A 17,957-nucleotide genomic window follows, 5' to 3' on the forward strand; every position below is an offset into this window, starting at 1 on the left:
GTGCATGGATTTTTAGATTTGAGTATTTGTCAATGAGATAAAAATGTTAATAGAAATCATAATTTTTACTCAATAATATTCTTTGACTTTTTAAAGTTAAAAATCTATATCATGAAAAGTTTACACTGAAGAGCTGATTTCATGCACAACTTTGTGTACGGTACCCATTGGAGTATGCTGAAAAGTTTCATATAAATCAGAGCAAATAGAAGCCCCTAGGGACCTTCTATTGATCACAAACGTAGTTTTGAGAAAACACAATTTTTACTGGGTGTGACAGTTTAAAAGACCTGCGCATAGCATTTTAAAAATGGCTCTCAGACCTTTAAAAATGACAGATCAAGGCTAAATTTAGGACAGAATATTAAACAAATATATTTGCCTTTTTGTAAAAAAAAATTTCGTCCAAATGTTTTAAGTACTAGATCACACAGTGCGGCAACTGAAACACGGGACTAGTGTTACGAGACATCAACTGGTGTTGTCATCTACCAGAGGTGAATATGAATCCAAAGAGAGATTGTTCTTAAAAGTGCTACGCTGAAGGTCATCAAAAACTGACACCATTTGAGAAGGAAATGTGTGAGAAGAACTATAGGTCTGTGTGTGTGTGTGTGTGTGTGTGTGTGTGTATGTGCGCGCGTGCGTGCGTGTCATAAACCAAGAATGAAACAAAGAAAGAACATAAATTTTACTGTTTAGCCAGGCAGAAGTGTCACACAGGCCCTATTGTATGTCAAAAGCAGTTAATTCTGTCAATGTGATTCAAACTTCAAAGCAAACAACAGTTGGCTACAACGTTTTAAAGACAGACATGGGATTACTTTCATTAAAGTGGTAGGTGTAGAAGAAAAATCAAAGAGAGTGCTGGTAATCAAATTGTGAGTAAATGTTATTTCACAATATGTAAGGTTTCATAGTTATTTCTACTATACTCTCTCTTTCACAACAGAAAATTTGGGAAAAATTTCATAATCCTTCAATACAAAATAATACAATTTTTTCTAGTCCCCAGAAAACTGTTGTGTTGAGATGGTGAAGAATCGGTAGAACAGAGAAAAATTCTCTCTTCTCTCTGTGGCTTAGTGGATAAAGCACCAGCACATAAAGCTGGAAACCCGAGTTCGAGTCTCGGTGCCAGAGAGAATTTTTTTCTATTCTACCAATTTTTCACCATATGGAAATGCAGAATTACTGCACTGAAACTCCATATGTACTTAGCTCTTTCATCAGAATACATTTACTGGTTAAATTCTCAACAGAAATAATAGGCTATATTCTATATAATCCTTCCCATTGAAGGCTTTAAGGAACCAACCTGGACAAATACCCAACGTCCCATCCCTACCTTCCTGTGGTGCAGCTGTTAGTAAGCATAATTTTACAAGCTGAACTAAAGGAAGGGGCTACTCATCAATTAGCACTGGTCAGCTTGATGAGTTAATGACTGAATTTGGTATAATTTTCCTCTATTCAATACCTAATTCCCTCTTTACCCTTTCCTATCCAGTCCTCTGACTGAGCTCTTACTTTCTTCGACCCCGACAGCATTAGAGCATTCGAGGCCTAGGGGTTCATTTCCCTTTCCTTCCTCCTCTTTCTACTTTTCTGTTCCTACTGCTGACCTGCTATGGCACTAAAATCGTCCTCCAGTGGCTTAAGGAGGGAAAGCTGGTGATCAACAAGATCTCCCAGCTAGGTCCAATGGACCCGTCGACCAACAGCAGGTGTGGTCCTCCAGACATTCTGGGGGTTGTGTGTGAATGAAGTAGCCACCAAAACGTTAAAATATGGTGTTCACTTAAATCGGCTACAACTTGCCATTTAACACCTCAAAATCTGTGCTTCAGTGGTTGGCCATGATAATATCTTTGAAAAATATTGGAGTGCAAGAGGTCAAATGACTTTATTGTCAAATGCCTGGCATTAGAAAACAACAACAACTTTGGTAGATCATAGTAATATGTTGTATCGAGGTTCCGCTGTATAAAACATAAACAAGACTGTAAGTTATTTTGTATGACAGCAAAGGAGTTGTGCACAAAATGCTTGTGACCGGTGACCAAACAGTTACTATTATCTGGAAATTTTGAAGTGTTTGTTTCAGAGATTCCCTTGTTTACAGTGTAAGTGTCAAGAAGAAAACAGTTTGTTCCTATTGCCTGACTACACACTAAGTCATAGGGCTTTCATTACTAGGAAGTTTCTGATCAGCACAAAAAAAAAAATGTGTGTTGTCTCATCTATTGTAATTCGATAATCTTAGCACCATGCGACTTATTTTTATTCCCAGAAATCAAAGTAACCTTGGAAAGGTGTTATTGTGATGTGGATCAAAGTTCTGAGTAAAGACAGAACAGAATTCCATGGCCTTCCACCATTCCTTTCAATTGCTTCACGATCATTGTCTGCAGTGTGTGAGTGAAGGAGAAAGAATGAACTTAGTAAAAAATGCTTAGATTGTTCATACATGGAATCTTCACTTTTTAGTCCCTTTTTTCAGATGTCACACTGAGTGAAACAATCTTCACAATTAACACTGCGTAACAAAATTTGAGCAACTTTTTGTTTACCTTATTTTTTGGTGTTTATTGCTTAATTTGGTGATGTTGATTATGAATATAGGGGTGGTTTTTTTCCCAATGTCGATATTTTGGATGTAATAATCCATTCTTCAATATTCTTAAAAACAACCAAAATTACATGTTTACTTAATATAACTAGAGAAATAAAGTGAAATCTAATATACAATACATTCTATAGTGGTTAACACAAGTTCAAATAATACTGAATAACACTGAAAAAAGGAAAACAACAATACCATCATTCAGAAATGTACACGAGAACAGCTTCTCCTTTTATGTTCTGTTGACTCCTCTGCACATACGATGCTCCATATATAGTCTCCCATCATTGCACAATCTCAACGACCCTGATACCTTCTTTCCATAAGCTGAATGTCCTGGTGAAACCGTTCCCCGTGTTCCTCGCTTACATCTCCTAAATTTGGTCTAAAGAAATTAATATGAGAAAACAAATAATGCATTTTGACTGACATTCTGCACCCTAGCACACGGTAATTCTGCATCAAATTCTTAATCAGTTTCTTGTAATTGTCACTTCTTTTGTTGTCAAAAAACCATTGCACTACCATTCTAAACACTTCAAAAGCATTGCATTCGTCAAGAGTCATAACATCTACAAGTTCTTTAGACTGTAACATCACTCGAATCTGTGGCCCGGTAAAAATTCCACCTTATATTTTTGCTTCAGATAACTTGGGGAACATTTGTCTGATGAGAGCTAGAGCCTCAGAGTTACTGTTCATACTTTTGATAAATTGTTTGATTAGTCCAAGTTTGATATGCAGTGAGGGTAACAGAATCTTCTCTGTAGACACAAGAGGTTCATTTATTACAATGTGTGTGCCTGGCTTCAATTCTTTTCCTTTTGTCCAGTGTTTCCTGGTGTAATGCTGACCGTCTGCCCTGCTGTCCTATAGGCAGAGGAAGCAGGAATATTTGGTGTAGACACCTTGAAGCCCAAGAAGAAACCCCAACATTTTAAAATCATCACTAATATCCCACTTGTGGCTTCCATAGTTGAATTTTTCCAAGAGCAGCTTGACATTTTCATACGTTTCTTTCAGCTGTGCAGAATGAGCCACTGGAATGGAAGAAAATTTGTTCCCATTGTAGTAGGACAACTTTAAGACTACTGCTTGAGCTGTCTATAAAAAGACGCCACTGGTCTGATTTATGAGGAATCTGGATATATTGAAAAAGAGCATTAACATTGCTACAAAGACATAGATTTTCAGATATTTCATAGAAGCACTCAAAATCCTTATGTCTTACTCTATATTTTGTTTATTTTGTATCCTTTAGCAATCAAGTTATGTTCCTTAAGACAGGATGCAAGGAGTTCGGCCTTTGATTTGGTTAGTTCCAACTCCCTTATAAGGTCGTCCAATTTTTGTTGAGTGAAGAACTGTGGTTTATTTGTTTGTCTTTCGTCATTATTGCAGAAATCACTGTCATCACTAGGATTTTGTACATCTTCATCTTCAGATACATTCTGTTGTGGTGGCGATGGAATTGGCAACTCCTCAGAGTGCGGTACTGGAGCAATAGATGACTGTATGCTAGGATATGGAATGTGCTCTGTTCTTTGTACTTTTATAATGTGTAATGTCAACCATGCAAAAGTAACAGTTGTCGTGATGGTTGGTTGGCTCTCTCCATATTCGAGTAACTGCAAAAGCCATAGATTTTCTTTTTCCATGTAGCCAACTCTCTAAGGTAGACCTACAGCTATCGCAAGACACATGAGAAGTCCATCCAACAGTTTGGTCTCCAACCGCTACACTGAAATAAGCTTGGTAAGCGATACAGAACTTTGTCCCAAACACAATTTTATGTTTCACTTTTTTAGATGCGATATAATGTCCACAAACATAACAAAATGAGTCTGCAGGCAATTTACAACGTCTGGATACTGACATATTTCACCAAAAAACAAGAATCAATCGTTTCCATAATCACTGAACTGCAGTAGTTGCAATTTAGAATTTCACAAACAACAGCAAGACGTTTTGTGCAAAATATCGATATACATAGATATGACAATTAAAGATGTCGATGTACACTGATGTTACTAATGAAAAACGCCATTGCCATCTACTGATAATCGCTTTGAACTACTAAGATTATCACAAAAGAGCGGAAAATTCAAAATTACAGGGTTGGGCAGATAAAACCGGCCCGTCTCATCTCATTTGATTTGAAAGAACTATTCTTATTCACAAAACAACTCTTTACATTGCAACAACAAACAGAACAGTTTATAAATCATTTGTAAGTTATAGCATGTAACAAGCAACAATGTAACTAAACATGCGGAATAAAAGATAGACAACATAATTTGAAATCAAATGAAATGAGGCGGGCCGGTTTTATCTGCCCAACTCTGTATTAGCAAATTATTAAAAACCATAATAGTTGTTTATTTAAAAAAGTATCGACATTTGGAAGAAACTAATGGTATAGCTATTCGTGTTCAGCAGTCGAATTCATCCAATAAACACTAAGAAATGAACATAAACAATTTTTTGTTACGTATTGTAATTAGAATTTCTATGGTTCAGGAATAATTTTTATTATACATAACAGAGAAATGCTACAAATGAAAGATATACTTTAAAAAGTCATAAAGTACGATCTTTTTTATCCACTAGAACCAGTGCATCAGGCCCTTCATGTGATATGTTGACTGTTTCAGAGAGTTACCATCTGGACACCATGTGCAAATGGAAGTACAAGAAATAATGAAAATTTAAAACAATATAATTAATAACAGTGGTGACTCGTGGGTATTGAATTCAGAGGGGCTGCATACATTATAAATCATGCAACTTGCCTTATTTAAAGATTAGTTCCATGTGCCTTGTCTTGTAGGTTGCAAACTTTTGAATCACCTTCTTATTAAATTCTGAGATGTCGTTTAACATAGTCTTTTCAATGGACAACATGGCTAATGCAATCAGTCTCTCTTCTCTCATCGTATTTCTAAGATAGGATTTTACTCTTTTCAAATAAGAAAAGCAACGTTCTGGTTTGGAAGTTGTCATTGGTATGGTGATAGTTATGCGTAATAGTTTCACAACTTCTGAAAATGAGGCCTGCAAATTCTCAGATAGAAAAAACTGCAAGAGCTTGACTGCGTCACTGATATTTCTGAATTTTTGTCTCTGATACAACACAGTGAGGTCCGGTTTTTTAGTTTGTCTTTATCAGACATTGGAAAAAGCTTCATATATACATTTAGGTTATTTTCAGGAAATGATCTTTGGTAGCATTAAAATTTTTCTTGACACAGAAGAGAAGGTACTATAAGATGATCTATGAATTGCAATCGAGTGTTAGCTTGTGTGATAATGAAGTCACACACTCCTTGGCTGCCGCAACCCTTGTCTGATTCCCTTTGACCTTACGACGCTTGCTAGGGTTTTCATTTTCACAGTTTTCGCTGCGAGCCTTTGTATTTTGTTTAGCGGCTCTTTCCATTATGAGATTCAACCAATGGGCATAGCAATGCACAAAATATGCATATTTGTAACAATCTCTAACTTTTGCTTGTGCTGCATTTAATACACCACTCATCATAGCTGCTTCATCGTAGCTCTGTCCAATAAGCTTATCTTTCTTTGTTTTAAAATTGTTTCTAGCTCTGATATTGCATTTGCATCTTGTTCGGTTGTGTTAAAGAAACCCCAGAACCTCTCCACAGCTTTTTCTTCTTTGTTACAATACCGAACTACAACCACAATCACAAATTTCCAGATATATCTGTGATCTCGTCAGCAAGAACAGAGACAAATTCGGCTTCCTCAATCTCTGCTAAAATTTCCTCTCTGAATACGTCCAATATACATTCCAATAGCTCATTTTACAGGCCTATAAATGGCGAAGAGGTCTCCAAATGGACTTGAACATCGAATCTATTTCACTTGTATATTTCACCAAATTGAGGAATATTCCTTGATTGTCAGACCCTATCTTTTCATTATGCCCTCATAATGTTAACTTGTTGGTTCCACAAAACTTGATACAGTCAATAATTTCTAGACAACACTTCTTTGTTTTTTCTCACGCTGTTGTTGTTATGTTCAACAGCTTGTTTATGAGTTGAACTTAAACTCTCCTAAATATTCACTCTTCTCAACCCAGCCAAGTTCAAGGAGTTACTTATCTGTTTCGCCGAATTTACATGTTTATTAATCTTTTCATTTCTGAGTCCAGTTAGAATCGCTACCAAACAAAAGACATGGAAAACAGAATAGCGCATTTTTAATATCACAGCCTTTCAACCACACAAACTTCTTATACACATCACAATTAAACCTCCTCGTATATTCTTTTTGTCGGCTTGTCAAACAGAGTTTTATATCTAGCACAGGTGTAGACTTCTACGGCACTTAATTTCACATTTTTCCTGAATTGTTAAGGTACTTAACTGAATAGACTGTAAATATTGTACCGGTACTTCACATTTTATTGTGACTTTTAAAATTAATTTTTATGTACTTTTCACCATATGAATTCAAATACTACTCATTCTGTACTCGGTATTGAAATTCAGCTGACCATCAACCACACATTACTAATTATATCATCACTGTGCCTCCAAAATCTGCTGTGTTTTTTTTTAAATAATTTGCAAGAGAAAAAGAAAAGCAAATGTCACTTTTAATTTCCTTGATTTTCAAACCTATTTGCGGTATAATTTAATCATTTTTCTTGCATTTATTGAAGTTATACTGAAAGCAGCTTTGAAAATCAAGAAAATTAAGAGTAACGATGCTTTTTTCTTTCTCCTACAAAATCGTTTTAAAAACACATAGAGGATTTTGGAGGTGCAGTGACGATATATGGAAAGCACGATTTTTAAAGTTTGAATCTAACTTTGTCTTCAAGAGAAAAAAAGCGGAGGAAATGAAATAATACATGTTGAGGTCATTAGTAATGCTGAAATCTGCTTGAATGACTTGACAACAGAACTGGAGGCAAGTAAATGTAGTCATTTAATGGTTTCAACAAATATGATTTCTTTTCTCTCTCTCTTCAATTGAAGACGAAGGTAGATTCAATATAGACTGGAAGAACCTGGTTAAAGCCCAGGTGAAGGAAGCATTTAATTTCGTCACAACTTCCAGAATGGTTCTGGTGTTCAATGCCTGATTGAATACCAGATCTTTCCAAAATATAAAAGGTGGTCAAAGCAATATACTGACTATATTACCTCTTAATGCTGAGGTCAAGCATGGAAATTATATCTACGTGTATCCTATGGAATGCACATAGGAGTGTGTCGTTGGTATGATGTGGTGCATTATAATGTGCATACAGAGTAGCTCACATAAAGTGTTACAAGTCAGTATCTCTTAAATGGATCAATAAAACTAAATGCTTCGTAACAGGAAGAGGATCTGTGAGAAATTCCATCGACAACTTTTCAGTAGTGTTGAACCGTCACTGGGTCTGGTTGGTCTTCTTTGTTAATAGAATAAAAGATAAATATCTTAATAATACCAAATAACCCTGCCATGAAACGTTATGATCAGGATGGTAATCTACGTGTCAAGGTAGTTAAGTAACAACACACACTCCCTATGTTAAACACAACCATTTATTTAGAATAAACAACAAAATAAATTCCTAGCACAGAAAATATCTTCTTCACAGAGTAATGTTAATCAAATCCAGCTAATTACCTTACATAGGCAGGTACTCCCCATCGCTGGCATCCATCTTGTCATACAACCTTGATGTAACCAACACTCAGCACACACATAGCCGTTACACTCAAATTGGCCACCCCTCAAACGTCACACAACAATGGGTGCCTTCATTGTGAATTTCATACTCGTCAAATTCGTTCTGCTGCAATAACTAAGTAAAACGTAAACCAAAACCATCTCACTGAACTCCTTCTAGTTTGTGGTAGACTTTTAGTTATATCACAGCTAGAGAAAAAATAACCTGAAATAAAAATACCGACCGGTATTTAACCAGAGTTGACTGCACGCTAGTCAGACAGAAAAATGAATGCAGTTCAAGATAATTAGTACATCACAAAACTCTCCGCTAAACTCCACATGAATATCTTCTGCGATACACTCGCAGGATCCCACAACACGTTGGACTACGCAGCTACTAGTAGACTTATCGAACCCAGTTCGATCCCCGGCCTACATAGGAGCTCGTGCCCTTCACAACACACGTTCTACCTCCAAGCCATCCCTCTAGCGTACTGACGCCACTGTTGCAACCTCTGCGATACACTTGCAGGTTCCCACAATACGTTGGACTACGCAGCTACTAGTAGACTTATCGAACCCAGCCTACATAGGAGCTCGTGCCCTTTACAACACACGTTCTACCTCCAAGCCATCCCTCTAGCGTACTGACGCCATTAGCCCGAACAACTCGCTTCACAGGCGAAATACCAAACGGCGTCTCTATCTTAACCAATCAGATAACATAATGAAAAATACTAAATTCTCCCCAGGGTATCAACCAATCAGCAATAAATACTAATTCTCCCCAGGGAATCAACCAATTACTCGCCAGCCATAGGCTAGGCCCTTGTTTTCAACTCACCACAGATTACAAGAAAGAACACCATAGACTACGGGAAAACAGAAAGGTGAGAGAAAAGAAGTCATCTACGAGAAGTAAGAAGAACTAGATCAGAAACAAAAAAACTACCAGTCATCTATGAAGAGTTGGAATAATTAAAACTAACAGAGAAAAGTATAAAGATAGAAAAATGTAAAAGAAATAGAAAGGAAAAGAAAGACGTGCCGAAATAAAACAGCACAGACTCCCCCCCCCTCCCAAAACTGGCGCAGTTCCTGAACAGCGCCAACTCCAGGTCCAAAGACGCTGTGTGGACAAGTAGGCTACCAAAAAGGGAACTCATCCCCAGCTATGTCCCATCACAAGCCACTAGGTACTGTATCTTCCAAGTGCACAACCAGCACTGACGCCACTGCTGCAACCCATCCAGACGGTCGAACATAAATCGTTTAGGCACCGAGTGTCCACGGGTAGAGGCGGTATCCCCACCGTGCTCCCCCGCGACCCACTTGGCCCTTCGGAATGACTGCAGTCCGTCGCAGTAACCCCAACCAACTAAATTCCTTCGATCCACGGACCTCTGGGTTATAGTCACAGCACACTTCCACCTTTGGCGCAATCAGTAAATATATCCACCACAAACGTGATCGATGCAACAAAGCCAAACAAACATAAACGGCAACATCTTAAAGTGACAGAAAGGAAGAAGAGAAACAAGTAGAGAAAAGAAATTAGAAAGAAAGTAAGCTACAAATGATAGAGGACACGAAAGAGAAGAAGATAAAACATATAAAGAGAGAAGAGAAAAAGGAAAAGATAAATTTTGCGAATAAACGACCCCCAAAATAACTAGCTCGAGCTGTGATGATACATAAAAGCCAACCTAGAACTAAAAACACACGTAACAATATAGAACTCAAAAACATAGAAATACTTAATAATACAACAATGTCAAAGTGAATAAGATAAACTTGAAACGAAGGAAAACACGTGAACAATACAAACTTTTAAGTGATGTCTATAACTTGCTCCACATATGACCATTTCTGGTATAATAGTCTTTTCAGCCATTTTATCACTTCCTCTTGATGATATGCACAATCATATATGTGTCCACTGCCCGTTCATGAATATAAAAGGTAACACACTCCTTCGTGACAAAACCAGGTTAGTACACAGTACTCATCACACCGTCCACTCATGATACACTCTAGTACAAACTTTTACTGGGTAGTTTTAGTAAATACCACCGTTTGGTGCAATGTACCTTACTATTAAAACAACCCTTAGCTCACTAAATGAGACATTTAGGCATACAGCTCTGTAATAACAGAGTTATCAGAAACCCAAACCAGTTCTGATCTGAACACAAAATTCCGTCTGCAGTGTCGTTTGGCCGTCCGTTACAATGAAAAACCTGGTACGGCCAAACTGACCAGATCTCACTCACGCAACCTCTCTGACGTCACTCCCAAAATCCGTCTGCAGTGTCGTTTCGCCGTCCGTCACAACGCAAAACCCTGGGACGGCTAAACTGACCAGACCACACTCACATAACTTAACCTAACCTAACCTTTTCCCCTTTTACATTCCCTTAGGGGGAAAAGGTGCCCATTTTAGAAGACTCTTACTTCATGCATGGGCTGCAGTGGCGGTATTCTGACCCGGCGCCACACAGGTGTTACATTCATGAGGAAAAACCCCTGACCATGTGGTTGGTGCCGTGCACCCCGCACTTCCTTAAGCAGAGAATCGTGGACGTGGAGAAAGTCTTCTTGGGCGCCACAAAACCCAACTTTAAACGGGGAACTGACACAGCGGCTACAAATCCCCTGGTAACCCCTGGCTTTGGTTCCCGATAACTTTTAGCGGTATAACAAGTTATACCCTTTCCCAACTCGCAAGTTATCCTATCCCGTTCCTCCCGAAAACGTTCCAAACTGACTCCGGGATCTGGATCGTGGTGTAGAGACTTCGTAACTCCTGAAAACGGCAAGGGAACTTCACTCAACTCCGGAAGTACAATTGGAGAACCACTCAGTTCCGGCTGACCAACGCAGACCCGATCTTTCCCCAAGGAACTCGAATCTACTTCCTGACTTTCCCCTTCATCCCTATGAGCAACAAGGTCCACCGATGCCCCAACTGGAAGCAATTTGGGTGCCTTACATCGATTAGCAAAGTGGAATTTGATCTCCGAAGCATGTTTAAAATAAAATTCCTCCTGTGGGATGTCTACAATAAGCCCCGTCTCCACCATGAAATCAGCGCCAAAGATGGTGGGATTAACCAAACCTTCGACAACCCAGAAACTAAATTCGCAAACTACCTGTCCAACCTTAACTTTCAAACTGACACGAGCACTGGCCGAAAGAGACTGGGAAGTAGCCGAGAACAACACCATGTTCCCGGGTATAATCTCCCATCCCTTCTTCCACGCTAATTCTAAACTAACCAAAGAAACGACACTGCCTGTGTCCAACAACACCTCCACTAACTCTCCACCTAACTGAGCCCTAGCAATGGGGCACTGACCGCGAGGGGGCACTTATCTCACGAGACACAACCCGAACAACTTCTTCACTCTTTCTCTGATTTTGCTCCACGTGACCCCGTCGATTACATTCACGGGCAAAATGCCCTGCTTTGTTACAAACAAAACACCTATTGCCCTGTCCCAAAACGACGGATCTAGTCGGGGTGGTTCCTGCCAGGGCACCACTATCTAGTATCGCCTGATTCCGCACACATAACGCATCGAGCTGAAGGAAGATCTGCGGCCGGTTGGCACTTAGATATTGAGCCCTGACCTCGGGATCGCGCGCCCCTGACAACGCAGCATCCACTATCTGACTTTCCGTCAACCCAACTACAAAAACCTTTTCGATGACTTTTAACTCTTCCACGTATTCAAGTAGGGTCTCACTGTCACCTTGTTTACGGTAGAAATACTCCCAGAACAGAAGATGACGAGTCTTGTCAGGAATGAACTCGTTCAGGATACCCTTATGAAAATCTAGCAAGGTTTTTTCGTCTTCAATGGCCGCCAATACTCTGTTAGTTAACACTCCATTAGCAAAAGGGAACATCAGATGTAATAGCGAGGCCTCATCCAAATGAAAAGCTCTACATACACCCTTAAACTGCACTAACACCCTCAGAAAATGCATGACTGCCTGTATACTACTAACGGAGAAAACCATCCCTTTTTTCAGAACAGATTCAAAAGGATTAGGCATGTTAGAAAAAATCAAGCTAAGGTAGTCCTTCTTCCTGTCGAGATTGGAAACTTTCACAGGGACTTGAGCTTCATTGGCCACCCCTGAACCCTGTTTCTGCTCTCTCGTGGTCTCCTGGCTCCTACTCTTTTTCAAATTCGTTAGTTCCATTTTCACTATCCCCAATCTCTGCATTTCCTTCTCGAACTTTTCCCTATCTACAACTTCCAACTTAACCTTGAGTATATCTTTCAGTCGTAATTCCCAGTGAATCACCCTGTTCCATATTCTTCTAAAACGATCCTTCTGAAAATCGACCCTCAATTCCTCCAGAAATTCCGAAAAGGACTCCACGATTTCTACAGATTTGAAAAGTTCACTAGCGATACAGTACTGGGGGTATTTCCGCGGAGTCTGCTGGGAAACGAACCCCGGTTCCCTAGCTTTGGCTAGGAGAGTGGTGACATCCGCGTTCGAGTAACCTCCGCACCATGTGCTCTCAACTCATATAGCAACTCATCTTTATGGAGAGCGTGCCACTCCACCATTCCAGCATCCATCTTGAAACACAAAAAACAACAAAACAGCACAATCCCAAGTACCTCGGCTTTGAGATTCCAAACGCCGATCATAACCACGCAATTCTGCTAACACTGAACCGTCGCTGGGTCTGGTTGGTCTTCTTTGTTAATAAAATAAAAGATAAATATCTTAATAATACCAAATAACCCTGCCATGAAACGTTATGATCAGGATGGTAATCTACGTGTCAAGGTAGTTAAGTAACAACACACACTCCCTATGTTAAACACAACCATTTATTTAGAATAAACAACAAAATAAATTCGTAGCACAGAAAATATCTTCTTCACAGAGTAATGTTAATCAAATCCAGCTAATTACCTTACACAGGCAGATACTCCCCCTCGCTGGCATCCATCTTGTCATACAACCTTGATGTAACCAACACTCAGCACACACATAGCCGTTACACTCAAATTGGCCACCCCTCAAACGTCACACAACAATGGGTGCCTTCATTGTGAATTTCATACTCGTCAAATTCGTTCTGCTGCAATAACTAAGTAAAACGTAAACCAAAACCATCTCACTGAACTCCTTGTAGTTTGTGGTAGACTTTTAGTTATATCACAGCTAGAGAAAGAATAACCTGAAATAAAAATACAGACCGGTATTTAACCAGAGTTGACTGCATGCTAGTCAGACAGAAAAATGAATGCAGTTCAAGATAATTAGTACATCACAAAACTCTCCGCTAAACTCCACACGAATATCTTCTGCGATACACTCGCAGGATCCCACAACACGTTGGACTACACAGCTACTAGTAGACTTATCGAACCCAGTTCGATCCCCGGCCTACATAGGCACTCGTGCCCTTCACAACACACGTTCTACCTCCAAGCCATCCCTCTAGCGTACTGACGCCACTAGCCCGAACAACTCGCTTCACAGGCGAAATACCAAACGGCGTCTCTATCTTAATCAATCGGATAATGTAATGAAAAATACTAAATTCTCCCCAGGGTATCAACCAATCAGCAATAAATACTAATTCTCCCCAGGGAATCAACCAATCACTCGCCAGCCATAGGCTAGGCCCTTGTTTTCAACTCTCCACAGATTACAAGAAAGAACACCATAGACTATGGGAAAACAGAAAGGTGAGAGGAAAGAAGTCATCTACGAGAAGTAAGAAGAACTAGATCAGAAACGAAAAAACTACAAGTCATCTATGAAGAGTTAGAATAATTAAAACTAACAGAGAAAAGTATAAAGATAGAAAAATGTAAAAGAAATTGAAAGGAAAAGAAAGACGTGCCGAAATAAAACGGCACAGTGTGCCCCCCTTCACCCCCAAGGGGGTTTACTTTAGAATTTTAAATGGTATAAGTTAACCACTCTTATCTCTCAATGTAAGAACAGAAATGCGTTACTATACCCCTTTTCATGGAGGTCGCAGCTTTTTAATCTCCTGGAACAACAGGAGTCATTTGTGCTTAAGCAACATTGCCTAGCTCCTAGTTGTAATATGACTCAATCGTTGTTAGTTAAATATTACATGCTCCTAAACAAAATGTTGTAGCCACAAAGAATAAGAGATGTATGAACTAAGTCAAGTGAAAAGTGATTGATGCCTCACCACATTTTGCAAGATGTATGCATGAACTGTTAAATAAGAAGTTAGATTACATATGAATTGGAAGTGCTGGACCTGTCACATGGCCAGCCTGCTTACTTGATTATTTTTTATGAGGTACATAAAACAAAAAGTCATGCCTACAGCACCTACAACGAAAGAAGATACAAAGGAACAAGTATGTTGTCAAATGTTAGAAAAAACCTTAATAAAATGTTATTAACAAGTATTTAGATGTTAATGTAAGTCATTATTATTATTATTATTATTGACCATTAGGAAAGTTCAGGATAATAGACAGGGTTTGGAGTTGAATGGGTTACATCAGCTTCTTGTCTATGCGGATGACATGAATATGCTAGGAGAAAATCCACAAACGATTAGGGAAAAAGCGGAAATTCTAGTTGAAGCAAGTAAAGCGATAGGTTTGGAAGTAAATCCCGAAAAGACTAAGTATATGATTATGTCTCGTGACCAGAATATTGTACGAAATGGAACTATAAAAATTGGAGATTTATCTTTCGAAGAGGTGGAAAAATTCAGATATCTTGGAGCAACAGTAACAAATATAAATGACACTCGGGAGGAAATTAAACGCAGAACAAATATGGGAAATGCGTGTTATTATTCGGTTGAGAAGCTTTTGTCATCTAGTCTTCTGTCAAAAAATCTGAAAGTTAGAATTTATAAAACAGTTATATTACCGGTTGTTCTGTATGGTTGTGAAACTTGGACTCTCACTTTGAGAGAGGAACAGAGATTAAGGGTGTTTGAGAATAAGGTTCTTAGGAAAATATTTGGGGCTAAGAGGGATGAAGTTACAGGAGAATGGAGAAAGTTACACAACGCAGAGCTGCACGCATTGTATTCTTCACCTGACATAATTAGGAACATAAAATCCAGATGTTTGAGATGGGCAGAACATGTAGCACATATGAGTGAATCCAGAAATGCATATAGAGTGTTAGTTGGGAGGCCGGAGGGAAAAAGACCTTTGGGGAGGCCGAGACATAGGTGGGAAGATAATATTAAAATGGATTTGAGGGAGGTGGGATATGATGGTAGAGACTGGATTAATCTTGCTCAGGATAGGGACCAATGGCAGGCTTATGTGAGGGCGGCAATGAACCTCCGGGTTCCTTAAAAGCCAGTAAGTAAGTAAGTATTATTACTATTGATGCTGCCACCAGCACCACCACCACCACCACCAGTATTATTTTGAGCACTTAATGAAGTGACGTAAAATGAAATCTCTGAAATTTTTACTTCTTTCGTACTTTTACCTAGTATGCCTTCGAAATTTCAAATGCCTAATACTGTACTTCTCAATATTCTACTGTACTGTGGAGGAAAATATTTTGGATGAAAGTTACATAATAAAAAAGAAAAATCAGAATTTCCAAAAATTATAGTAATTTCATTTGAAATTCTAAACTTACCCTCCTCCCCCTCCCAAATTCCTCATGAAGAGTAAACACTGAAAAGTTTCCAATGTAATTTTTTGAAAGGTCTCTTGCTGTTATAAAGATTGAAAAAAAATCAGCATTTAGTTTTATTTATCCATTTAAGAGATATTGGCTTGTAACCTTTTATGTGAATCACCCTTTATATTCTAGGCCTACTTAACTTGATTTTCTCTGTGACAGATTACCTGAAGAAGATGGCTTTTTGAAAAGCACCGAAGGTCTTTTGTCCAGTCTTCCAGCTGGAACGAACTCAAATGGAAACACTGGCACAAAGAAGAGGATCTATGTTCCTGTGGTGGGAAAATTTAAAATGAAAACTGACATGCAATTTTCTGGAAGAAAATATAGTAGAAATGTTACAAGGATGCAGAAACATGATTCGAATTCAGATGTAAAAGAATCTGAAAAACGACAGAAGGGAAATTCTGTACAGCCCACAACAGTTAACTTTGCGAAGAATTCTACTAAGAGATGGCTACCTGAAAATAAAGATTTAAAAAAAACTAAAGCTTCTAATGAAACTTGCTTACAGGAAGACAACTGCATAAAGGACGTTTCGAAAGACATTTCGAGTAAAGTCAGTTTTTTCCTTTTCACAAGTTCCAGAACTATCTATAATTGATCCTGAATATTTAAACTGGCTGACATTCTTAATTGTTACACCATTTACAACCAAGTTCTCTCCTTTCCCTCCAACAACCATATATTCTGTCTTCATAAAATTCACTTTCAATCCGTGTAGACTCTACTCACTTACAAGCTTGCGGAACATATACTCAATATCTTACTGATCTTGTCCTACTATTACCTGGTCGTCGGCAAATAGCAAGGTATGCAACATATGGTCATTAATATTTATGCCCATACCTCTGCATGAGTCATTCCATTTCTCCAAGGCATTCTCTAGGAAGATTTTAAATAAAGTTGGTAACATTCCACGCCCTTGCCTCAAACCTTTTGTAGTACAAAATTCTGCTGATAGATTTTCCCTCATTTTGACACATGCTATACACTTATACATTCTCCTCATGAGGTCTATGAGAGGATTTGGGACTCCAGTCTTTTGTAGGGTAGTCCAAAGTCGATTAACTGGTACTGTGTCATATGCCTTTTCTAGATCAATGAAGATAAAATGTATCTCTTTTCCTTTGGTTAACATTCTTTCCGTCATCTGTCTAATTGTAAATATATGGTCTACACAGGATTTGTCTGTTGTAAACCCAGCTTGCTCTTCAGATATCTTATTTTGTATTAAAGATTCCAATCGCATCTTGATTATTTTACTGAGTATCCTACTCACTGATGCCAAGACATTGATACCGTGATAATTAATTGGGTTCCTCTTTGTATATTGCACTTATATATGATAAGGTCCATTCTGGTGGAATAGTATCACCCTCTATGATCTGGTTGAAGAGTTTGGTTAATATGGTACTGATTTTGAGAAGTGAAAATATAAGACACACAAACTATACATTTATCACACTTGAACTTGATTCTGACACATGTACTGCTAATTCAAATGCCAATTAACAATGTTAACAATACTGACATACTCACGTGGAAAGTTAGTGGTACAGTATGTACTATCACCTTAGGAGTTACGCAGGAGGAAAATTGGGCAATGTTGCCAACTTTACTCAGAATAAGCCACGTACCCATATTTTTTACTTGTATATTTCGGAAAGACATATATTTCGGACATTTAATTATGTGTGCGGCACAATAAAAAGATAACTTAAGAATACTGGAAAGGAAACTAAACTAAAACTGTATGAACTAATGGCAGTTAAAGTGAAGTTCAGAATTATGGACATTAAGCAAGAATAAGGAAAGAAAAATTGAGGCCGAAGAAATTAGATTTTCAAGAAATGTTGCTGGATATATTCTACTAGACAAGAACAGGAACAAGGATATCAGGAGAGAACTCAATATTTGTACATCAACAAAAAAAAATATACACCAATACAGA

Source organism: Periplaneta americana, chromosome 5 (assembly GCF_040183065.1).
Source record: "Periplaneta americana isolate PAMFEO1 chromosome 5, P.americana_PAMFEO1_priV1, whole genome shotgun sequence".
Classification (NCBI taxonomy): domain Eukaryota; kingdom Metazoa; phylum Arthropoda; class Insecta; order Blattodea; family Blattidae; genus Periplaneta; species Periplaneta americana.